A 25,397-nucleotide genomic window follows, 5' to 3' on the forward strand; every position below is an offset into this window, starting at 1 on the left:
GGAAGTGGGAGGGGACTAGAAATGGCCTTGTCTCCAGAACGCTCTCACTCAGGTGAAATGGGACACGGATTTAACTCTCGCTGAGACACCTGTTCGGTTGAGAGCCGGTATGATGCTGTCTGGCTTTCAGTCCTCGCTCTGGGGCATCACTGGACTCCCACATCGTGGAGAAACATTTCCACAGGTGCCGGGCCACACTCGGCACGGCGAGACCCCAGGACTTTCACCTACTCAAATATGCATGTCCTGATTCATTCCGAGCAACTCTTTCTGCAGACCAAAGCTCACCGAGGAAAGTACCTCTCTGATGCATGCATCAAGAATTCTAGAAACTCGCCTTCCTGTGTGACACCAACTCATTCATAGAGTGTCCCCACCAAGAGGAACAGGCTGTGGGGCGCTGCCTGTACGCTGTGGGTGTTCCCAGGTTTTAAAGACAGTATTTGGGAAAATATGTTTTTTTTTCATAGCGGATACCAAAGGTTCTTGAGGGTTTTTTCTTTTTTTTTTTAGTAGTTTAGAAGTTATATAATCTCACCCTTTGTTTTCTTTGATGTTATTTATTTTTGAGTCATAGAAAGGAAAAGAAATAAACTCTGTTTTCACCTTTTCGGTTGGCCAATGTGTTATAACGGTGTATCTCCCTGAACAATTTGATTAACATAGAAGGCTCCAGAAACCACCAAGCAGCATGACACCAGGGCCCATATATATGTGCATGCGTGTGTGTGTGTGTGTGTGTGTGTGTGTGTGTGAGATAGTTACCACTTATTGTGGGTTTATTGTGTGTCAAGTACTTGGTAATTATCCTTATACATTATGTCAAAGTACACACCTATACACAACACACACACACACACACACACACACCTACTTCTTCCAGTTAGCTTATTGTCCTCTGGACATGTTGTTAGTTTCTTCTGATCCCTGATTCATTCTTTCCTTCTCATACTCAGTGTTACTGGCCAAATATGTGGATTTTGCATTAGAGCTTTCTTTTGGCTTTTCTACTCTAGATTTCAATCATGTTGACATGACCTAAACTTTCTCCTGTTAAGATACTATCTGTTAATGTACTTATCTTACTTAGAGTGAGTAAGTAAGCAGGGAATATTATTTCCCTATCATTTTACTCCGTTTCTCTCAGTTCAAGTCAGATAAAAAATTGATATCCCTTAAATTGCAATTTGCAACAAATGAAATCACTGTTTTGTTTTGTTTTGTTTTGTTTTTCTTTGAATTTGAAGCCCCTCGCCCCACCCCCATCACGGGAACATTGATCTTTGCCTCCTTCACTGCACCAGGGGCATCCTTTACGTCTCCACTCAGTACTTTCCATGAGCAGCCCAGGGCTCGGTCAGCAGCCCAGGGCTCGGTCAGCACAGTGGCGAGTCCCATCCACACCGGGGGGAACTCGTCTCAAACTGAAAATCAGCTACTGCACAGGAACATCGTGGGGCACAGAGACGATGACTGGGCTGAGCCAGGCAATGCCAAGCTGTGACTCCCAGGTGAGGAATTAGCAGGCGACATCTTGGATTTCAAGAGCAGGCCCTAGGCTGATGTGTGTGACATGGGATGGGGGGGGAGCAGCGGCCACCAAGGGAAGGGTCCAGCGTAGTGCTGACTGCCTGAGGGCCCTGCTCCCGCCACTTTCCCACCAAGTTTTAGGACCCGCATCTAGGAAAGAAAGGAGTGATCTCAAAGGAAACAAGGGGTCAGCCTGGGGGGCTGCTGTCGCATTGTCTAGTGTGTGAGCCCCTCTGGTTAGAGGGACATCGAACCCTGTGGGTCCCTACGTGTGGCGCCTGTACTTCCCCTGACTCTGCCAGGCAACTCCCAGCTCTCCTCTCTGTTCTGTGGGGACAGCGTTCTCCAGAGCCCTTGTCAGGGTGTCTGTCCACCCCGGGGCCCTCTCAGGAGGCTGCGTCTCCCCAGATCTTCCCCCAACCCGTCCACATGCCTCCTGCCCTCTGCTGCTTCCCAAGCACACACCCTGCCCCCACCCCCCCTTAGGGCGCTCACGTGGATGCCTGGGAGAAATCACAAATCCAATTTCAAAACCAAAACTATGGGTTTCCTCCGGTTCTGCTATGTTTCGTGTTTCCACTCTGGGACAGGTGCGCAGGACAAATCTAGAGATGGTCTGACTTTTCCTTCCCCCCCGCACCCTGCATGCATTTCCCCAGAAAGCCTGTCAGCTCCACCTCCCAGACATTTCCCAACCCCACCAATTTCTTTCCACACCCCCTACAAAATCCTGGGGTCCAAACTCACCATCTCTCGGCTGCTACGACAATGGCCAGTGACGGTCTCCCTGTGCGCTCTGTCTCCCTCTGATTGGCTCTCACGCTGGAGCTACAGCGGTCACTTTAAGGTGTATTTGACCAAGTCACATATGCGGATGGCCTCCCATGACTCTGGGAATATATAAAGTGTAACGCTCTCACGGGGACCCCAGGACACTCTCCACCTTACCTCTGTGTGTTTTCTCACTCTTGTGGGTGGACACATCACACTTCTCACTTCCTTGAAAGTCGGTATTCTTTCTGCCCTGGTGAGTAGTCAGACTGTCCCCTGTGCCTGGAATGATACTTGGTTACTTAGCATCTACAGATCTTAGGGCCAGTGGCTTCCTCTGGTCACCATTCTCTGATAAGCTGCCTGCAATTTTATCTGCTTGGCCAGAATTATAGTCCTTTCATTGGTCTATATTATGTGTCTGTTAATGTGAATATCGAATCAATGTCTCACTCCCCAGTGGCTCTGTGAAGGTGTGGACCATATCTGGGTTGAGTTTCTATGAAACGTAAACCTGATCTGTTGTAAGAATTTAATAAGTATTTATTAAATTATTAATTGCATGCCAATATCATCTTAACTTTTTAAAAAGTGTTTATTTAGTTTTGAGAGAGAGAGAGAGCGAGAGAGCGCACAAGCAGGGGAGGGGCAGAGATAGAGACACAGAATCTGAAGCAGGCTCCAGACTCTGACCTGTCAGCACAGAGCCCAATGCGGGGCTTGAACCTATGAACCGTGAGATTGGGACCTGAGCCGAAGTTGGTCGCTCAACTGACTGAGTCACCCAGGCACCTCTTATCATCTTACTTTAAAAAAAAATAAGGGATTTTTCTTTGGTTACTTGATATCACTTAGCTATATCAAGTACTACTCTGCACATGTTATAAAATACTAAGATTACTGGCGGTTGGGGAAGGTGGGAGGGAGATAGTAGGCATGTTGATGTAATTTCTCGAATAGATTCTGGAAAAAGCCAGATATAGTGAGGTTTAGAGACAGCCAGGCTGTTCATCAAGTCCTTGCAAACCAGTATCCCTGTCTCAGCATCAGCTACTTCTAAGCAGCAGAGAGAACACTGCAGTAATTAAATAAGAAATGGTCCTGGCACATAATAGGTATGAAGCTGACTGTAGATACCATGATTATTAACATTATTCTTGCTCCAAGTAGCACTGCAAGTCCTGGGCATGGGCTGAGCCAGGACTCCTGTGACCTTGCCTTCACAACAAAGCCCTCTCCTGTGCCCCGTTCCTTCTGAATAAAAGACTCAGCTCTTTTCACTCTTGTATCTGAAATAAATGCTCTCTCTTCACTCCAGGTGCAGTAAATGGGAGATCTTGTCTTTTATATGTACTCTGTGTGGATCTCTGAGCATTTTCCTTTAAAATCAAAACTCAGATTGTGATTACTCCTTCTGCAGCGACTGGCTGCTTTAAAAATGTCTACTCTTTCCCCTGCAGTGCACTGTTAGTTTTTTGGTGGGGGTGGGGGTGGGGGGGTTTATTTATTTATTTTGAGAGAGAGAGAGTGTGTGTGCATGTACACATAAGTGCGGGAGGGACAGAGAGCAAGGAAGAGAGAGAATCCCCCCAGGCTCCACAGTCAGCGCAGAGCCTGATGCAGGATCAGTCTCACCCAAGTGTGAGACCATGACGTGAGCTGAAACCAAGAGTCAGATGCTTAACTAACTGAGCCACCAAGGCACCCCAGTTTTTTATCAACCCAGGAAGGGCTGTGACTTTTACCCTCTCTGAAGAGTGCACTCAGCACAAAATTTGTCTTATTTAGGAAAAGCAAGTAAAACTGTGCATTCACTGTAAAATTTTGATCTGGCCATTTTGAAACAACTTCTCAAAACATTTATGTAAATGCTTTTCACCCTTCACCTGCAGGTTTGATTTAGAATATAACTGAATACTCCCTATTGCTACCTGAAGCTCACCACAGCTTCTTCACAGTTTTCTTTTTTCTTTTTCTTCTTTTTTTTTTTGGAATGGGAAAGAGTGAATTACAATTTAGAATAAAAAGTTATCTTCAGAAATACATATCATCATTTTGAAAGTCAAGTTGCCTACCATGAGCATTATTGAATGTGCCAGGTTAAATTATTTAAGCCGAATATGGAATAACCTATCCTATTTAGTACTTAATGTACTCCAGTGTGAGAAAGCTTAACTATAGCTCTAAACATTCACAGCTGAAACCTGTCAGATACTCCAAGTAAGGAGATCCTATGTTACAGCAACTTGCTGGAAACTTCTCAGGGCACTGCTGTCCTTTTTAAGACTAGCACAGTGAAGTACAGATACAGATACAGTACAGATACATCGCCTTTTCTTTTCTTTTTTTCCTATAAAAGGATGGTCTCCCACGCTAGTACTTGGAGTCCTGGAAGCAGGAAAGAAAGCACCAGAGTGCAGCTTCAATGGGGAGCTGATAAGCTCTCTTATCTGAAATGCTTGGGCGAGGTTTGTTTCAGCATTAAGTATTTTTTAGATTTTAAGAAAGCAAGACGGGGCATTTAACACTGGTGCCCCGTCCATATCTGGGGGCTGCACCTTGTAATTAAATGCGTTCATGTTTCCAGTTAAACCTGGATATTTACACTAGAGGAGATATACAAATAGCCCACGTAAGATAAGAGATACGTGGTCACCAAAGGAGTTTTGAAGACAAAACTTATTTTAATTATTTAATTATTTAATTAATTATTTTATTATTTAATTATTGTTGATGAGGTGCCTGGGTGGCTCAGTTGGTTGAGCGTCCAACTCCTAATTTCGGCTTGGCCATGATCTCACAGTCTTGAGATCAAGCCCCGCGGTGGGCTCCACACTGAGTGTGGATCATTGGCTGTGGAGACTTTTTAAGATTCTCTCTCTTCTTCTCCCTCCCTAAATAAAACAAAACTGTCGATCTTGTTTCAATTTGATTTGGCTTTAGAACTACGTGTATTTGGACACCCAAAAAGCAGTGTTGTGGGTGGTAAGGCTGTGCTATAAGAAGCCATATGACTCAATTAAAATGCATCTAGTTTAGTTTTTAGAGCTCTTTTCCTCCAACCACCCCACCCCCCTGAGCAGGCTTTCCTTCAGGTCACTTTGACACATGATATGTTCTTGAGGGACTTTGTCAAATTCCAAGATGTAGAAGAACCAGTCTCTGCAGTGGCAGGCTTGTTAGTGTGGCGACGGTGGCTGTGGGGACAAAGGTCCAAAAACGACAGGAGTGGGAAAGACGGAGGAGACGAGGACCACGGCCCTGAGGAGACAGGTGGCTGTACACTAAGCAGGAAACGCTACCTTAGTCCCGTCTGTCATGCAAAACGCGCAAAGCACTAGAAAATCAGTTCAAAACTTGCAACAGTGTACATAAAGTCCCACACCTAAATCTGGGAGGTTCTGTTCCCCAGAAAGCACCTTCCTCCAGCTGATCTACAGGGACCTGCGCTTTCCCGAAGGTGCAGACAGCAGCTACCGGGTGCTCAGCGTGGAACCAAGGAACGATGTGATCCAATCTTGTTGGGTCTCTATCCTAGGCGGCTATCTGGGCATATAAAATAAATGAGGTAATTCTTCTAGCTCTTTCTGAGGATTCCCCAGCCATCGACACAGCTGTGAGGACATTTGGTAACGGCGGTAGAATGGGGAAGGAGGGAGACTCCCTCTGTTAGCTCCCCAAACCAGAGATTAATAACATCTCAGGATCACAGGAGCCCTGAAAATTGTCTTTTTTTTAATGTTTCATTTATTTCTGAGAGAGATAGAAAGAGATAGTGTGAGCAGGGGAGGGTTAGAGAGAGAGGGAGACACAGGATCTGAAACAGGCTCCAGGTTCTGAGCTGTCAGCACAGAGCCGGACGTGGGGCTCAAACCCAGGAACCGTGAGATCGTGACCTGAGCCGAAGTCAGATGCTTAACCGGCTGAGCCACCCAGGTGTCCCCAAAATTGTCTTTTTAAACACTGAAAAATAACTTTGATCTCTGGCAGTAAGAGTCGGTGAAGTTCAGCCAATCTGAGTCCTTAACAGAGATCAAAGGCACAGCGTTTCCTGTGCACTTTAAGGCGGCTCATCAGATTGAAATCTCTTCAGCACCTCCCTGTAATTCCATCATTCTTTTCAAGGTTCTAAAACTTTTAGTAAGAAATACACACACACACACACACACACACATGGTGTTCAACAAAACTCACATAAATGACATGGTGCCAGTCACCGATAGGTGGGTGTGTATGCAGCTGTATACTAGACTATCACAACCCATCGTGAAGAGGCCGCACAAGGTAGTTACCCACCTCCATGCTGGCAACATGAGACTGTGTCTGGGGTTCATAGGCTGGGCTGCAGGAATGGGGGGGTGCTCTGGGATCAGTCGCCTGGTGCATACGTCTGTGTTTCTCTGGAGTATATCCAGGACCAGGGCTGTTGGGCTGTAGATCATGACTGGGTTACTAAAAAGTCCTTGGCTTCTGAGATCTGTGCTTCCCAGGAGGCCTGTGGTGCCCCTCCCTCTCCCCTCCCCCTGTCTCCTCTGCTTTAGGAACTCCAGCTTCCCCAGTGTCCCTCAGACACCCAGGAGCATGTGCTCCTGCTTGGGAGCCTCGGCACTGGGGGCGCCTCTTCCTTGAACTCTTCCGCCAGATGTTCACATCTCTTCCTCCCCACGCCCCTTCACCCCGCGGCTTGTGCCCCTTGAATGCCTTCACCCCATGGCCTGCCCCCTTGGAAGCTGCTGTTATCTTTGGAGGAAGATTTCAAATTATTGATTCTTATTTCTACAGTTACAAGATTATTTTGGTTTCCTAGTCCTATGAAGCCTGTTTGGGCATATTAGATCGCTCTAAGAATTTGACAACTTTGTCATTCTATAATGAAATCTGGGATTTGAGACTCAGTTCTTCCAGGGATCTTCCTTTCTTCTTCACATGAGCCAGTGACACTGGAACTTGGAAAGGCTCCTGTGACAGGGCACATTGTGATATTCAAGTAAATCCCTGGGGCACCTCCCACTTTCTTGTTGTCTTTTAAGCCACCAACGGACTCACAAATTTCTCTTACACATTATTCTGTTTCATTGTGTTTGTTTTCACTGTAACTGACAATTACAGAAGATAGATTTGCGAAAAACATGAGAACATACATTCTTTGCAAATTAAGAGTCTTACAGGAATTATCTAACATTGGAGTTCTGTGAAATCTAGCAAAACATAAATAAAGTAAGATGAGGAAATTTCGGATGGCAGAGGGCCGAGCATTAAGGTCTCCTCTGGGCCAGATAAAAATGCCTGCAGAATTTCAAAATGTATCAAAGAATCATGAAAACATCCCCACAAACAAAGCTTCCCAGGTGGGGAGTGTCCTGTGACAGGCACAGGATGGGACAGGCAGGTTCATGACCCAGGAGTCAGGACAACGGCCGGGTAGGTGACCCCAGTGTGTTGAGTATGCCTGCTCTGCAGTCGCCCCGCCAAGGCGGCAAAGTGGTTGTGCTCTCCCCCATAACGAATGCACTTGACACGCTCAGATCCCATTGATGTCAATCACAGTGACCACTGAGGTGGCATGTGACAAGAATGGAGGAGGATGTCAGAGCAAATGAATGCATCTCGAGCAAGGGACACAGTGCGTGTGGCCAAAAGCCTGGCAGCTGAACAATGAGCATGTCTGTCCCATGCAGACCTCCTGGAGTGAGAATGTGCATGGCATACAAGTGCCAAGGTGGATGCTCTGCCCAGAATGAACACAAAAGGGGCACAAGGAAAGGGTGATAGGCCAGGAAGATTCCAAGGCCCACCTTACACCTGAGCAAAAAAGTAGCCACTGGGCTATCACTGACCAGTAGAACCTTGACATTCTGCCAGAGAATGATCAAATGTAGAAAGATCGAAACACGGCACCATGAAGGATGCAACATCATTGTCATCCACCACGAGTTCAGGTAGAAAGTGGTTTCAAGTCCACTGATGGAGACTAGAGATTTATCATGGAATTATCAGGATGTTAGAGTCACAAAGGAAATGTAAAGAGAAATGCAGAGGCTTTATGAAATTGGAGAATACCTGGAGAAATATGCATGTCAGTGTAGCACTTTCATTATGTTTTGAAAAAAAAATGTTTTAGATGCCATGCAAGGGGAACTATTTTTTGTTAGTAGTGATTTGCCAGCTCCAGCCCCTACTCCCCCATGTAGGACATGGAGGCATATAATCTCCATCAACCCTTGATAGGAAATTATTTTCTCAGTTGAGTTGAAGTTCACAGTATTAACCTAATCCAGCAAGGAGGGGGTGACTCCTACTCTATTTTGCCAACACAAGAAAATATATATTTCCTTCATCCCTTTCCCCAGATAATACTAAATCTCTGCTATTGTCTGTGACTACACACGGCCATGTGGGTCTAGATTACTGTTTCTCCAAAACCATCTGGAGACCTTAGTCCTCAGTTACCTATGAGGCTGGAATTGAAAAACCCCTGATTCATATCTCATACATAATGATTCAGAATTCATCTAGCTGGGCCCAGAAATCTTCTTTGTTGAATCTTCTTTGAATTTCCAGATGATTTTTTAAATGTTTATTTATTTATTTTGAGAGAAACAGAGAGTGTGCTTGAGCAGAGGAGGAGCAGAGAGAGGGAGAGACAGAATCCGAAGCAGGCTCCGTGCTGTCAGCACAGAGCCAGATGCACTGCTCAATCTCACAAACCGTGAGGTCACGACTGGAGATGAAATCAAGAGTCAGCTGCATAACTGATTGAGCCACCCAGGTGCCCCTCCAGATAATTTGATTTACTGAAGTTTGAGAATATTATGTCTGAGAAATGTTTACTATATAGGGAGATTGGTATTTATATTATACATTGCTTTGATAGTAACATGTGAATATAACAACTATTTATAGTTTCTACATTTTGTGGGTAAAATGTCAACTACCAACTCCCCCAAGAGACCACCAATATAACGCGTTGACAAAGTAAAACTGAGTTTATTGCTTCTAAACAATAAGAGAAATCACTGCACCTTCTGATAGTGTCTTTGGGGCATCTGAGAGGAGGGCAAATGTTTTGGCTGAAGTGGGCTTTCTGTTTCAAAGTAACTCCTTAAATGTTAATGGGGGTGTACTAGTCAGGACTGGGTCAAGTTCGTTCATCATAGGTTAGAATTGGTGGACAGAGCAGGAAGAAAATTTGAAGGGAATCCTAAAGATAGGCAACTTTTTGGTGAGAAAACAGTTGCTTGATGAGACTAGGTAAGCAATCTATTGGCCAAGAAGGGGATAGTGAAGACTAGCTGAGTGTCTGTTCTTTGAATAAACAGATTTTAGGGAAGGTCCCAATATAAGTTATTTGCAATTTGATCTTCCTACATAAGAGTTTCCTGGAAGTTTCCCGGAATAAGAAGTTATGCCAATGCGTGGAATAAAGTCATTCTGGTATAGACAGTAGCTATGTGATTGTAGGTGCTTTAAATTCTCAACACTGGAATTTGGAATTACCTGTGTTCCATTAGCTGTCTGGATGATGCCTTGTATCCATTTCAGTGGAGGAAGATACAGACCTCAATTTCTAGAAGCAACCAGCCTCCAACCAGGTGCTCAGACATACTCTTCCAACTGGGGCTAAGCAGGGAGACATATGAGAGACAGGGTACTTCAGTGTATTTCTCATGTCTAATATACCTGTGGTAGAGGGGGGAAAGGAAACTGATCCATTTGGTCTCCGATTTCTCTGCAGGAAAGGTGGGAGGAAATTTCACTTTTGAGATGAGTTGCTGGTAAAGGATATGCTTTGTCACATTACATAATATGGCATCAAGCCTCAGGTTTTACCTATTTTTTTTTTGAGTGATGTTGTCACCCAAGTCTGGTGTTCTTTATACATCACATTCAAACTGTTAACCTGGGTGGATAATGCTACTGAGCATAAATTAAGAAAGGGGCTAGAAGCAACCAGTCAACTTAATTTGGAGCAGGCTTTGTGGGCAAACTTAAGTAATGTTTGATCCAGAACTATTTCACAAACATGGGGCATCTGGATCAAAGGGTTGATAATTCCTAAAGTCTTATCTATGCTTCCCATATTTATTTGATGAGAAATAGATGTCAGACAGATAGTTCTTAGATAGATGGGTGGATGGAGGCAGAGTGTGATTGGAGAATGTTCTCATAGTGGAGACAAGAGAGGTCTCTTAGATTCTGGAGACCTTCCAACCTAAATAAACAGAAGAGCATCCTAATTGCCCCTGGATCTGGAAGTTAGAGCAAGTAGGATCACAAGGGAAAGAATGAAAATGTTCGACAATGTTTGCTCGAACAGAGCTTCTCTAAGTTTTCAGGCTATGACACATGTATTTGCAAAATATGCTAGTTAAAACAAGAGCCAGGCCTCTGAATCCCTCCTCCCCTGAGGGAAGAGAGAGTGAGTATCTCAGCAGACCTGTACCCACCGCAGAACCAACTGGAAGCTCTGACCTAGATGAAACAGCATCTCCTCTGGGTCTGCTCTCTGACTCCACAGTCAGGGAGGAGGAAGAGAGGTGATCAAGCTCATCAAGTTCGAGAACATTCACTGAGGCTCATTCTTAGGTGAAGCACAGTTGCAGGAGGGGTTTAAAAATACCATTATTGGGAGTGGGGGACCTCCTTTGCTTCTTGCAGGCTGTCCTTTTCTACCTTAAATTGGCCTTCCTCCAACATGGAGAGGTGAGAAGTCAGGTGCAGTGCTGGGAGTGGACTTAGAGAAAGGGCAAAGGGTCTGCCTTGAGCTGTGTCTACTGAAGAAAAATGAAGCCCCTTGTTCCAATGTATTTCTTTATGCGTTTGGGGTTGAAAACTCAGCTGGACATAAAAGTTGCCCTATTTTGGTGCCAGATCAAATGTACACCTGGTTGGGCCGGCAGAACAAAGACTAGAGGAATTTGTCTTCATCTGCTTGGCAAGCTGTGGCCTTTAGAAGAATCATGTTTGGCATGGGGGCTGCAGAAGAAACCTTGATGCAACAAAATCACACTTGACCCAGGGAGGGGACCTGATGAGATTACCGGTATCAGGCTCCCTCACACTGTCACTGGCAATTGCCACTGGGTTTGGGTTTTCATAGCTTGGAGAAGATAATTACATTGTGCCCATTGAGCAGATACATTTGACAGACAAGGAATGGCATATGGTCCCCAGACTTGATAATATATATATAATATTTTTTAATTACAATGGTCTTCTTCGAGCTACAAGTGGCACCTGTGTTATTTTCCTGTGGGAAGGCCCTCTGAATCACCCCACAGGAACCATACTTACACTGCACTCGCAGTCCTCCCTGTGTGCGGAGTGTTCTGTACATTCCTCCTCCACCTCTCTTCCGTCACCAATGAGGTTCTGTGTAAGGTTTGTTGAACTTGCCAAACCAGGACAGTAAGCGTTGAATTAGATGACAACCAGTGTTCTCAAAAACAAAAATATCAAGGTCAAACTTGGGTGTTTCAATCCATCTTCTTCAAGGCAACTAGACATAGTAACACAGATGTCTTTCTTCTTCTCCCTCCTCCACCCCACAATTAATGAGGATCAACATTAACATTGATGGAAAGATGTACAGTAATTTCTGTGACATGTTTTGAAGCTTTACGTCATTGCATTTGTCCCCACCTGGCAGACAGTCATTCCTTTCCTCATTTATGATCATAGTCAGTACATTTGCTCATAGCCACACACATTTGTATCTATTAATTCCCCAGTCCTGTCAAGTGGGCATTATTCTTCTCATTTTTAAAGAAGCTCAAAAAGGCATCATGGCATCCCGAAGGTCACATAACTAGTAGGTGACAGATCTAGGAGTCAAGCTCCATGGTCTCCCATCTCACTACAGCTGTCTGTCATGTCAAAGCCCCAGACCCTCTATTCTAAAGTTTCCATGCCTTTGGCGCTCAGCAAACTCCTCCAAATACAGGGCTCCTGAAGGCAGATGTCTACAAGTCAACAATTCTATTCTCCCTTAGCATGTCCCTCCTTAGCAAAAATGATGGATTTGCATTCTCAGGTTTTGTGTTTTCTCTGAGCTCATGCCCAGATTCATGCATGGATCCTCAAACACCTCCAAACATAAGAGTGAGGCCCAACCCCCTCACCAAGCAAAATTGCATGCCTGAGTGGGCACAAACATGCATACTAACCTCATGCACAGAGAAGTCAAAGGATTTATAATCCAACACAGAGCTCTGGAGAATGAAGAAGCACTATAAATTTCTATTCAAACACAACAGATATAAATGGTAACTCTCCCAGGTAGGCTGGGAAATAGTCATCTAACTTATAAACTTACGTTCTTCTGTTTAGCATATGCCAGAGTTTTAGAGCCTCTGAAGAAGAGAATCAACATGTTCTTGTAATTGTCCCTCACATTTTTTCTTTTGTTCACCAAAAAAATAATATACTAAACTTCAAGTGGTATTGATCTAAAGATCTAAGATATTTTATTGATCCAATCAAAGTTTGCCCACAAGTGGGCACATGCTCTTCTAACCCCCTTTAAGTGCAAGGTAAGTGCTGTACTTAAGATAGTTAGTTTGGATTATTAGAAAGTCATCAATTAAACGTAAGTGGTCAGGAAGAGATTTCAGGTTTTGCCCATTGAGGATATCACATATAATTTTGTGAATCTAAGACTTCTTACATGTCATAAATCTTGCTCAGGCTCTCAGGATACCTTTTGAAGATCTCAGGTGCCTGTGTCTCACACAGATGGGGAAGGATTTCCCTGCATGCCATTTGCTATCCTCCTTTGAATATGGAAATAAACAGGGAGGACCTCAAACATCATTAATTTTTTGGAAAAATTCAATTTTCAAAAAATAGATTGATGTATCAGAACTAGTTTTGGCATTGAGGTAATGATATTAATATTTTTATATATTACATGGAGAAAAATAAATACAACCGTCATTGTGAGTTCAAAATAATCAAGTTGAAATATTTTTTCCACAATATTTAAAAGGATATAATAACAGCACAAGAATTAAAAGTAAGCCAATGTTTAAGGCAGAGCCAGATATACTCCTTAGGTTTTAGTATGTGATAATTTGTAGGGAAAACAGAAGATATTCCATAAATGATGTTTAAAAAGGACAAGTATCTATTTAGAAAAAAGTTGTTATGTTCCTACGTCAAACCATTCAAAAAAGAAAAAAAAATGTGCAAGAAAACCTAAAAAAATATTTGACAAATACAAAAAATATGTTCAGTATATTAGATTAGGAAAGGCATTAACTGAGACAAAAAGACAGTGTCTGTTGAGTGACAGATAATAGATTTGTCTACATTAAAAGACAAACTTATTATGTGACCAAACATGTCATGAAATATTTAAGTACAAAGAAACAAGGAAGAGGAGAAAATAAGAGCTCCTGAAAATCAATAAGAAATGCATAAAAGATCTAATGGGGGAACAATGGGCAAAAGAGATGAACAGGCAGTTACCATAAGAGAAAAGAAAGAAATGTAAATTAATAAAATTTGAAAAAAGCATCAGTCATCTTGGAAATAAACAGAAAATTTATATTTAAACAACAGAGACCATTTTAGATCCATAAGCTCAGCAATTTTCAGAAGGTTGGTAATGTTGAGTGTTGGACAGAAGAGAAGTAAGCTGTTGCTCTCATGCAATACAGAAGGGATGTAAACTGCTTTGGTCACTGTAGAGGACAATTTGAGCAGATTGTACTAACATTTTAAATGCTCATGACCACTGGCCCAGCAATTTCTAAGTATCAAGAGAAACACAACATGAGCACAACCAGCTACATGGGTTATCTCTGAATCACTTTTATTGAGTGATTAGTCACGAGGAGCCTAATATTGGCATTGGGTATGATCAACAAAGCCAATTGAATAAGTGTCAGTTGTCCAACAATGGAGAAATGTCTAAATAAATAATGATGCCTCCATGCATGTAGATTGAGGTGATATACATGTATTACTATGAAAATAATTCTAAAATGTATTTTTAAATCAAAAATAACAATGAAGAAAGATATATAGAAGATGATGCATTTATTGTAAAACATCATTATCACCATCGTATTTATGTAGAGGCACACAAATGCATAGTAACTGGTTAGGGTCTACACCAGATAGGTAGTGTGGGAATCTCAGGAGAGGGTGTTAGGATGCGGATTGTGGTCAAGGGGACTGTCGACTTACAAGCAATGCTTGAATAGTTTTTAATGGAATGAATGTAGGTGATGTGTGTGTCTACCACTAACATAATTAAAAGTAAGAAATAACTTTCTCATTTAAAGTTTGTAACCACAAGGCTCTCCTACAGCTCTAATTCGAAGGAAATGTGGGAGCCACTCAGAAGTGGGGTGTGGTTTTGTCTTGTTTTTTGCTATTTTCCATGCATAAGACTGTTGAATACAAGTGCTTTAAGAGTGAATTTTGCCCCCTAACACACCACACTTTCTCTCTAAATACTGTTCTTACGACTTACCTGTGCTTCTCAAATTGTGATGTGCCTTAGAAGCAGATGAAGGGCTTATTAAAACATATTTGGGGGTCCCACAACCAAATATTTGGATTTGGTAAGTCTGGATTGAACCTGAGAATTTGCACTTCTAACAAACACACAAATTTTGCTGCTGCTCGTGGATCTGGGATCACATTTGTGAACCATTTCTCTATAGAAATCTGCATGCCTTCTGCTTCAGGTGTATGGCCCAACTACTACCTGTGCTCTTGAGATTATTTGCTCCCATTATGTCTATACAGTGGAAATACTATATAATGCTGTGCTTCTGAGCATATCTTCCCAACCCCCCTCTTCAGTGACATCACCTTGGTAGCCTGAAGTCAACCAAGGCAGGATATTTATAGTGCGGAAATCAGCAAATGCTACAAAGTCAGCACTCCTCCCCCTACAACCATCATGGAAGCCACTTGTTAAGCATTTACTAGCACACCGTTGATTAAAGACAACCATTATTGCTGCAAAATAACTCATATAACCTGTCCAAATAACAATCAACTCAAAAGAGTTCTGGTTTTCTGGCTTAGGCCGCTAAGTCTCCCTTTCTGTACCTAGAGAGGGACTCCGTATGGCTATGATCATGTTTTAAGGCTTTGTAATGCAAACCCACTTGGAAGGAGGAGGAAGGAAAATAAAGACCAGAATTACTCCAGCTTGGGCTTCTGTGGAATTCTTTTTCTGAGCAGTGTGGACAGGTTAGCTATAGGGGGCATGACATCTATTGCTTCTACATACAGATCTTTCTTCACTGTGTCACAGAAATGCAACTGAAACTATCAGGGAGGCTCAGGCCTGTCTGCAAAAACACTTCTTAAGTTCAGCCCCTCTAAGGTAGCCTGGCTCTCAGGTTTCCTCTTGGCTCATCCTACTTCTTTGCCTTTTAATAATTGCCAAGCACAATTCATTGCTTGAATACCTGAACTGACATTTCTGGCTCATTGGTTTGAATAAGCAAGAGTATCAAAGGCTCCTTATTGCTCAGGAGAAAGAGCAGCTCAGGACCTGGGCATCTGAGAGTTTGAGGCCAAATCCCCATTTACGTACTTTCTACACTGTGATATTGGCCACATTATGCAGCCTCATTTTCCTAATGTGTAAAGTGAGTACAACAGCACCTAACTCAGAGTTGTTGTCAAGATTAGAAGAACTAATAAAAAATAATTCTAGTAGAGAAGGTGGCTACACCTAAACAGCTTCTTATTGTGGCTTAAAAATATATATAAGAGGGGCGCCTGGGTGGCTTAGTCGGTTAAGCGTCTGACTTTCGCTTAGGTCATGATCCCGCGGTTCGTGGGTTCGAGCCCTGCGTCGGGCTCTGTGCTGACTGCCAGCTCAGAGCCTGGAGCCTGTTTCAGTCTGTGACTCCCTCTCTCTCTGACCCTCCCCTGCTCACAGTCTCTCTCTCTCTCCTAGAAATAAATAAAACATTAAAAAAATATATATTTATATATAAGAGCATCTTCTCTTGAAGGATCCAGTGGAAAACCTTGCAAGGGGCTGAATTTTGAATAACCCTAATTGCTTCCCGAGTCCATATTTTGATGTCAAACTTACCATTTAAGTAGCTCATATTGCCATTAACTTTGCACGCGCAAACTTACAAAGAACTCCCTGGTTAATTGCTCTTTATGTCTGAACACTGACAGCTGTTAGCATCACTGGTCATTTTGTTTACCAGCATTACTAAAGAAGAGATTTGCTGATGAGAAATTCCAAAAGGTTTGCTTTCTCTTTATTTGGGGAGGCAGAGAATGCTTTCTAGTCTCTTCAGATCTGATGGGACTTTTCCCGCCTTATGAGTTACACAGAGATATACTACATCCTTTTGAACTTCTCCTTCACTCTTCCTTCTAAGATTCCACCGGAAAGTCCTACTGAATAGTGGTCAAATAGGTGCAGCAGCTGCTTGGAGTGTTGTGTCCAAATGAGGCTGTAGTCACTCAAAGCATTTTCCATTAGATATTATACAGTCTTGTTTCAAATCCCAGAGCATACTGTTTTAGACCTGGTAGAGACAACAGAAGTTTCTCAGCCCAACCAGACAATTTTAAGGAGGAAGAAATTCAATACCAGGAAGCAGAGCACAGGGGAACACCTGACCCTTGTCCCAGCTAGTGAGTAGCAGAGCCAGAGTGTATGTCAGAATCTCAACAAGACATTTCAAAATTTTGTCAGCCTAGAAATTTTGTTGAAATTTCTAGAAAGGAATACTGTGATATTTTACACTAAAATAAGCAAAGTTTTTGCAAGGTTGATGAATAAAAATGAAGACGTATATCAAGAATCAAAAAGGTTTTACAAATCTTGCTGATGGGTAAAATTGGATCAGAATGTATATGGTTATAATTTATGTAATAACAACTTACTGGAAGCCAATGTGTTGTACAAATATCTTCTCATATTGGTCTGGGGTCATCACATAATATAAGTTCACTTTAATTTTCACCGGAATACATAAATTAAGTATAAGGGTCCTATTTTACAGAGAAAACATAGAGATCTACACCACTGAAAGTACCAGGCTAATCAGCAGGAGCACAGGGATTTGAACTCACCATTTGTTAGACCCTAGAGCCCATTTGTAAATGTCAGAACCAACCTCAACGCTCCATCAGTGGCTCAGACTGACTTCCTGAGCAGTGACATTTTCTCTCTATTCTCTTCTGCCTCTTTGCCTTCCAGTGACTGTCAGCATCGGCATTGCTCATGGAGCCTGGCTTTGGAATAGGTCAAAATCTGCCCAGCTCATGACATGGGCAAGGCCTTTCAGTTTAAAAGATTCTATTGCTAATCTCTTCCTTTGGGCTGGGGCATTACACAGAGGACGCATTTGCTGAAGTGAGAAAGCCCAGAAAGCCAACACATCCCAGAAATCCCAACAAAGTCTGCCGAGGACCAGAGCATGGAGTGAAGGCACAGACTGCAGTAAAGCGTGTTAAGAAAGTTCTGTCTCAATCCAAATGTTCCAGACCTCCATTGCATTGTTGGTGACATGACTATATACATGCATCAAAACTTGTCAAGTTGTACACGTCAAATGAATGAGTTTCACTGCATATAAATTATGCTACAATGACGTTTATTAAAATCAGTCCTCAAAATCAGTCTGTGGTTCTCAACTCCCTTTAGAGATCCAAAAATATCAGTCAAGGTCCCTGCAGGAAATAGATAGCAACACCAACTATACTTTAGTAAAGTGACTGTAAGGAAACGGACAAGGTATGGGGTAATCATGTGAACAGCCCACTTTCCTGATGCTGGTAACATCCTAGAGCTGTTAATACCTGTAGTCTGGAGAGAGGAGAGGGGAGCAGAGGGACAGGAGGAGGGCCACCAGGTAGCAGCGATGGCCGCAGGCAAGTCAAGGGCTGTAGCCAGTTCCTAGGCCCAACAGAGAGAGTGAAGGAAATAAAGAAGGAAATAAATACCTTCCCGATACTGCTTGCTCTCTTCAGTCTCATGCAGGTGCCCCTCAATACCCAAATTCAACCTGAAGCCAGACCCTTGGTGCAGCCCAAGGGTCAGTGTCCTGGGTCACAGTGCAGGGAGGCCTAGAGCGGGGTCTGAAAGACACACAGATATCCAGCGCAGCCAAGAGAGCATCTACTCTCTGCTTTCACTCTTGGGCAGGGGGTGCCAGCTCTTCTTCTTCACCTTCACTGCTTCCTTCTTGCTCTACCTTTAGTAAAAAGGTGATGCGGGTACTGACTTCTCCCACAGAGTCTGTTTATGATCTAAAGAGGTTATAGGGGCAGATCAATGGGTACAGAATTCCCCCTAAATGACCCCTCCAGAGGATGAATGCCAGGGCACTAAGCCATTCCTCTGCCAATGAGCTAGTAGCACAGCTGAATAACAGTTGCCAACACAAAGGCAGCTGGGCTCCAGGATTTCTAAGTAAAAGGGGATTGAGTGCCTTTGCCTGGAAAATTACAGTCATCCTTGGTTCCTTTCTTTCTATGGCACTCATACCTTATCCATCAAAGACCCTCGGGGCTCGATGAGACACATCCAGAAAATGACTCCACTGTTCCTCCCGTGGTCTAAATCCCCATCACCTGAATCATTGCAATGGCCTCTCGATCAATCTCCCCACTGCCGTCCTTGCCCCTCAAGTGATTCCATGCCCAACATGGCAGCCAGTGGGATCAACTGGAATGAAAATCCAATCAAGCCACTTCTGGATTCCAAAGCTTCCCTTGGCTTCCAATCTCAGTCAACTGCAGGAGACAAAGTCCTTAGAGTGGCCTAGTCCTTAGGACATGCCCCCACACCCTTACATGAGTTCTCTCTGATCTCACTTGCCACTGTTCTACTTGTCTGGGTCCACCCACACTGGCCTCTCGGCTATTTCTTGAGCATCTAAGACCACTCCTGTCTCAAGGCTTGCGCACTGCTGCTTGCTCCAACTTCACACAAGCATGGCTTCCACCAACTTCTTTCAGGCTTTTCTCCAATAACGTAGGTGGAAATGCTCTGTGCATTTATTGGTGTCACTAGTTCAAGCCATGGCTTCCCTTCTCCCGTATAAAATGTACACAATTCTTGGATACAATTTCATGGTCTTTGGGGACCCCTCAAAGCTTACTCATGTATCCCCCAAGTTTCAATCTATCACAGTAGAGCGTTATAAAGTCATAAAGACACTGTATTCACAGAACCACAGTTTTTCTGGGATGCTGCCTGATACCTTGCCCGGAGGTACACCCATCTCATCTGTGTAAGGAAAGTCAGTGGGAAGCATCTCACTCACTCCCCCAAAACTCTTTACAATCGACTTCTCTAAAATAACTGAATCGGTAGCAACCTCAACGATCTGGAATTTTTCTCAGTATAAATCTACCTTGTTTCCAAAGAAACTTTCTTTTTCATCAGCTCTTCGCAGCTGAGCCAATGCTAAGAGCATCAGGAAAACCTATTACCTGACGCTAATAGGGCTTGAGAAAGAAGCAGGCGCTGTTACTAATATCCTCATTCTGGACTCTGAGATAAGAGCTCTTTCTATACCGAGCTTTGTTACAAGTGAAATTTCCCATCCTGGCTGCAGATAAGATGTCCCTCGTTGCTGAAAGCACTCATGGGCTTCCATTGAATACGCTGTGAATGGAGCCGTCTGTGCTGTGAACTCTGAGAAGCTGTTTATCGCGCTCTTCCTGACTCACCTCTGCTTTCTCATCATTCCTGGCCCCCAAAACCACAACAGGGAGAACTTGTCTTCCACCTCCCTAAACCCATCCTGCCGGCTGGCACACTCACCTTAAAGGTGTTGTGCTTGGGGCCGCGAAGACGGAATCACTCCCCAAGATCTGATGCCGTCCGTGAACTTGGGCTGCATCCCACCGTGAACAAAGTGGGGCATCCAGAAAAGAAAAAGTGACTGCAAACAAAAGCATTAAGCTACTCCACAATATCATGTAGCAGACTGATGAAACAATTCGAGCTGCACATACCCCCACTGGGCTCACTCCAACCCATGCTGACTTTATGAGACTAAGTTTGCTCTTCATAAGAATAATGCTTCCAATGAGCAATTCTATCAAAATGAATTCTTGTCTTCTCTCTTGGCTTCTCCGCTCCAACCTGCCCCACATCCGGTGGCTGCCAAGCTTGTCTCCAGCACCCGCTCTTCATTCTTTCAAAAGCACACTCTACTCAGCTCCAAAGTGCCAGCTTCACCCATGTTTCGCGGCACAGGAGGCTGGTGGAAATGACAGCATGGCTCTGCAAGGCGGGCACCAGAGCTGAGCCCCTAAGACAGTCACCAGCACGTATCTGGAGGGGGGAGGGATTGGTTAGCACACCTGCACCTTTCTTACAGATCTCCCCAGACCACGCCCATGCCGTATTCACTTTTCACACCCTGCCAGCATCATTAGACTGAGAATGCCAAGGTTAGAGGCCACCGTAATCATTTTATCCACAGGCCCTTCCTTCCACAGAAGTCCTCAATAACTACTCACCTACCGTACAGGTGAATGTGTATCCAGCTTGAGAACACACACAGAAAGCCCAATTTCTTTCTTTGGTCACTGTTGTCAAGCAGCCTCTGCCAGACAGATACAATTGTTTTAGACCATTAAGAGTCACAGCTATTTTAAAAGACCCAGGGTGCCAAAATCCTATCTTCCAGTTCATGAAGTATTCCCCAATCTCGCTCTCAAAAGGAGCCTCTCTCTCTCTCTCTCTCTCTCTCTCTCTTCCCTCCTCTTTCCTCTTCTTTTTTGCATTATGCAGCCTATGGATGTTCCAGAATCTGCAGGAAGCAGACAAACAGGGACAAGGAGCTTAGCACTGACTTAGCCGAAAGCTTTGGACACTGTCTCCTGCCATCTTGGATGGCCCTGGGCCCCACTACCCCGTCTGGGTAAGTGCGGTCCCCTCCTGCGGAGTGCCGTGGCTCTTCCAGAGTCCTCTGCTCTGCCAAGGTCCCCTCGTGCATAGTGAGTGCCAGGCTGAACCGATCTCCTAGGGCATCTTCAGGTCTGCCACCTTCTCCCCGGAAGCCGGACCGGAGGAGGCTGAGATCCCGGAGAGGAGGGCTGGGTCCCTGAAGCCAACTGGGCTCTGGCCAGCCATCTGGGGTGGCTGCTGCTTCTCAGTGAGATGCACGCCTCTCAGCGCGGCGCCCTGCGGGGACAGGGTCGCTGCCGCTGCCCACCAGGCCCACCCTGCCCTGCCTACCAGCTCTGCTGAACTGATGCTCGTGAGTTCACCAGGCCTCACTGTTGCCACTCAGCGTCTGTGTTAAAGATGCCATGAGTCCCATCTTTCCTGTCTCTCTGTTGGAACACAGGACAAATGAACAGGCCATTTATGATCTGCGGTGATACACATCCTGATAGATGGAGGTTCAAGTGCCCTGAGGAATCCGAGCATGGGGGTGCCAGTCACGACACTGGGGCTGCCCGGATACTGAGGTGCTCTCCACACGTTGGCAATGACCTCTTGTGCCAGCTCCCCGAAGGCCCCATCCCCGTCCTTGCCAGAACTTTCTTCCTCCTCAGCCTCCCCTGGGGACTCCAGGCCTCCCCAAATGCAACAATTCAAGGAATATCCCTGTCCCCCTCTGTGGGGGGCCTGAGGGACTACACATCAGCACTGATCCATTGTGTCTTCTTTTTTTTATGTTTTATTTATTTTTTGAGGGGGGGGAGCAGAGAGAAGGGGACAGAAGATCCAAAGTAGGCTCCGACCTGACAGCCTGACAATAGAGCCCAGTGTGGGGCTCGACCTCCCAAGCCCCGAGATCATGACCGGAGCCACCCAGGCCCCCCTCCATCGTGTCCTCTGATTGTTGGGTCCCTGTGCTTTAGTAGCTGGGAAAGGCTCTGAGAGGCCCCCTGGTGCCCAACTCTGTTGGGAGGGGTTGGTGGGAGCCTGTTAGTTTTCTAGGGCTGCTGTGACACATTCCCACAGCTGACGTGGCTTATGCAGCGCGCACTCATCGCACTGTTCAGTCAAGCCCAGGGCCAAGTTCAGTGCAGTCAGTGACTCTGCCTGAGAACCGACAGGTGGCCTTCCTGCTGGGGCTCCGGGGGCTCCGGGGAAGAATGTGCCTCCGCGCTCTGCGTTCAGGTTGTCGGCAGAATCGGTCCTGTGTGCTTGTGGGACTGAGGGTCTGGTGTCCTTGTTGTCAGCCAGGCCTCATTCTGAGCTTCCAGAAACTTCCACGTTCCTCATCTTAGCACCTCCTTCCTCCATCTGTAAAGCCAGCTGCCGCGGGCCTTGTCCTCACACGGAATCTCTCTGGCCTCCCTCTGGCCTCATCTTTCCTCATTTCCTTGCCCACCGCACATGGGACTCCAAGCAGAAAAATGTCCCTGCTTTTAAAGCTCACGTGATTAGTTTGGGCCTGGAGAGTTCCAACTACACTCCCATCTTCCATCTGTCACACGGATCACACCTGCAAGGCCCTTTACAGCAGTCCCGAGATTAGGGTCCAATGGCCAACCCAAGACACTGAAATCTCAGGGAAAGAGGCATCTAAGAAATTCTGCCTGCAACAGGGAGTGCTGTCCAGAGGATCTGGTCTACTCTGAGATCCAAGGACTAGGAGGTGGGGGGAAGTGGGGGACTTCGGGCGAGACCAGGGCCTGGAGCATCCGTGGCTTTGAAAACAGGGTAGTGCAGCCAGAATAGCGGGATCCCTAGGGGTGACGGTATGACAGGACAGGACCAGGCCATGAGCAGAGGCCACATCAGGACCCCCGCGCAACACATCCAGCAGAATCTGGTCTTTACCCTCCGCCTCCTCCGCTGGTTGGTTGTAATCTTTTCTCGCGTGTCGGATCCTTTTTCTGCATGGGTGATTTCATCCTACAAGGTGCACCCCTAAAAGATATTTATTCCCATTCTACAGTTTGGAACATTTCTTGTATTAGCAGAGCTGGAGAGAGGAGGCTTCTGCTTAGTTCTTCACTGACTGAGGAATCCCAAGCACTTTGATTCCTGAGCTTTGATTATCCTGCCCGCACCAAGAGGCGGTGAGCACAATGGTTAATGCTGTTAAATTGCTGGACACTTCAGCTATTCCCTTCCTCACGGAGGTCCCGAACGGTGAGAGATTTGCCGATATGAAGGGAGAAGGGTAAGTAGTAATGGCAGGTGTAATTTTCTTCTGATTTTAAACATTATACAGTTCCATCGTAAAATTTGGAAAGTACAAAAGAAAGAAGAATTTACTGGTTACTGAGTAAGAGACAGATTATTCAGATTATTAGGAAATCTATTAAGGGGATGCAGATATTATTGAAGAGATAACTTGTTCATTAAAATAAAGATTTAGGGGTGCCTGGGTGGTTCAGTCGGTAAAGCATCTGACTTTGGGCTCAGGTCATGCTCTCCTGTTCATGGGTTCGAGCCCTGCATTGGGCTCTGTGCTGACAGCTGACAGCTTGGAGCCGCCTTGGGATTCTGCGTCTCCCTTTCTGCCTCTCCCCCGCTCACGTTCTGTTTCTGTCTCTCGAAAACAAATAAACATTAAAAAAAAAAATTAATATAGATATGAAAGGATATTTAGAGTATTTCCTTTCTGAATTTTTCAAGTGTATCAGTTTAGATACCCTTCTGTTCTTATGCCTAATTGAATACATGTTCTCTATTTGTTTTGCTTAATTAGGTCTGCTGGTGTTTCATATACTTCATCTTTTTCTTTACAGAGATAACTCTTGATATTTATATATTTCACATTCCTTTCTTCTAACATATTCATGTATGCTTTTGTCTTAAGTATAGTCCTCTATTTCCTTTTCATAAATTTGGTATTGTTCTTTCACTAATTGTTGGGGTTAAATGTTTTATTTATTATCATTATGGCTTAATAATAAAAATACTTAGGATTATAAATCTGACTTAGAGGAGAATATGTATGCCTCTCAACTACTCACACATCATATCTTCAATGCTACTATTTTTTAAAAGGTTGGCAATTGACTTTTTTTTTTAATTCTCTTTTTGATCCAGGAGTTATTTAAAGAGCTATTTCCATATTTTAAAATTTCTAAATGATTCAGACTTTTGTTTACCCTTTTGCTATTACTCTTTTAATTCCCCCATTTCTGAATTATTTCTGTTCCTGTCTTAGTTGACGAGGATATGCCTTTAGATTACTTTTTTCAAAAATAATTTCTGAGTCATTTATTCGTTCAATGTTTTTTAATTCCTGCTATTGCTTTTGTCCTTCCTTGTCCGGTTGCGTAAGGAATTTCCAAAGAACTGGCAGCTTAAAACAAGAAACCTCACAAATGAAGAAAAGACAAAAAGGTGGAGGCAGGGGAGGAGGGGGGAGGGAAGAAAGAAGGAAGAAAGGGCACAAGCAAAGCAAAGTTCCCAGGAGAAAACACAGTGATAAAGAGCTATGAGGCAAGGACCAGCAGTGAAGGTCACGGTTGTTACCATTTGGAAGCCTGAGGGAAGATAGGCTTCTTTTTTTTTTTTTTCCTTAAATAGTTTATTGTCAAGTTGGTTTCCATATAACACCCAGTGCTCATCCCCACAAGTGCCCTCCCCCGTGCCCATCACCCCACTTCCCCTTTCCCTCACGCCCATCAGTCCTCCGTTTGTTCTCAGCATTCAAGAGTCACTCACAGTTTGCCTCCCTCCTTATCCCCAAATATTTTACTGAAAGTTCTGGTCTATACAGGAAGTAGAGAGAAAAAAAAAAGAAGAAAGAAACTGAAGTTATACTACTTAGAAAAAAAACTTGACATGACTTTTGAGAGGTGAGATGATTACCTGCAAAGAAAATACAGAAAAATCTACAGATAAAATATTGGAACAAAGAAGTAAGCTTAATGAGGTATCGGATATAAAGTGAAAACAAAATTATTTCACTTCTGTGGATCAGCAATCAGGAAAAAGAATAAAAATTTTAAAGAAGAGACCCAGTCCACAACAAAATCAAAAAGTAAATGCTCAGTAAGAAAAGTAATAGAATATGTATGAAAACATTATAAAATAAAAACAGCATTTAAAAATGAAGATACAGCAGAGAAAATAACAAATATTAAATGATATTACATAAAAATCAAGATGCAGTAAAAAAAATTATAATAGGGAGATGTATCCAGTTTACAGATTG

This window comes from Crocuta crocuta, unplaced genomic scaffold, assembly GCF_008692635.1.
Source record: "Crocuta crocuta isolate KB4526 unplaced genomic scaffold, BGI_CrCroc_1.0 scaffold129, whole genome shotgun sequence".
NCBI classification, from domain to species: domain Eukaryota; kingdom Metazoa; phylum Chordata; class Mammalia; order Carnivora; family Hyaenidae; genus Crocuta; species Crocuta crocuta.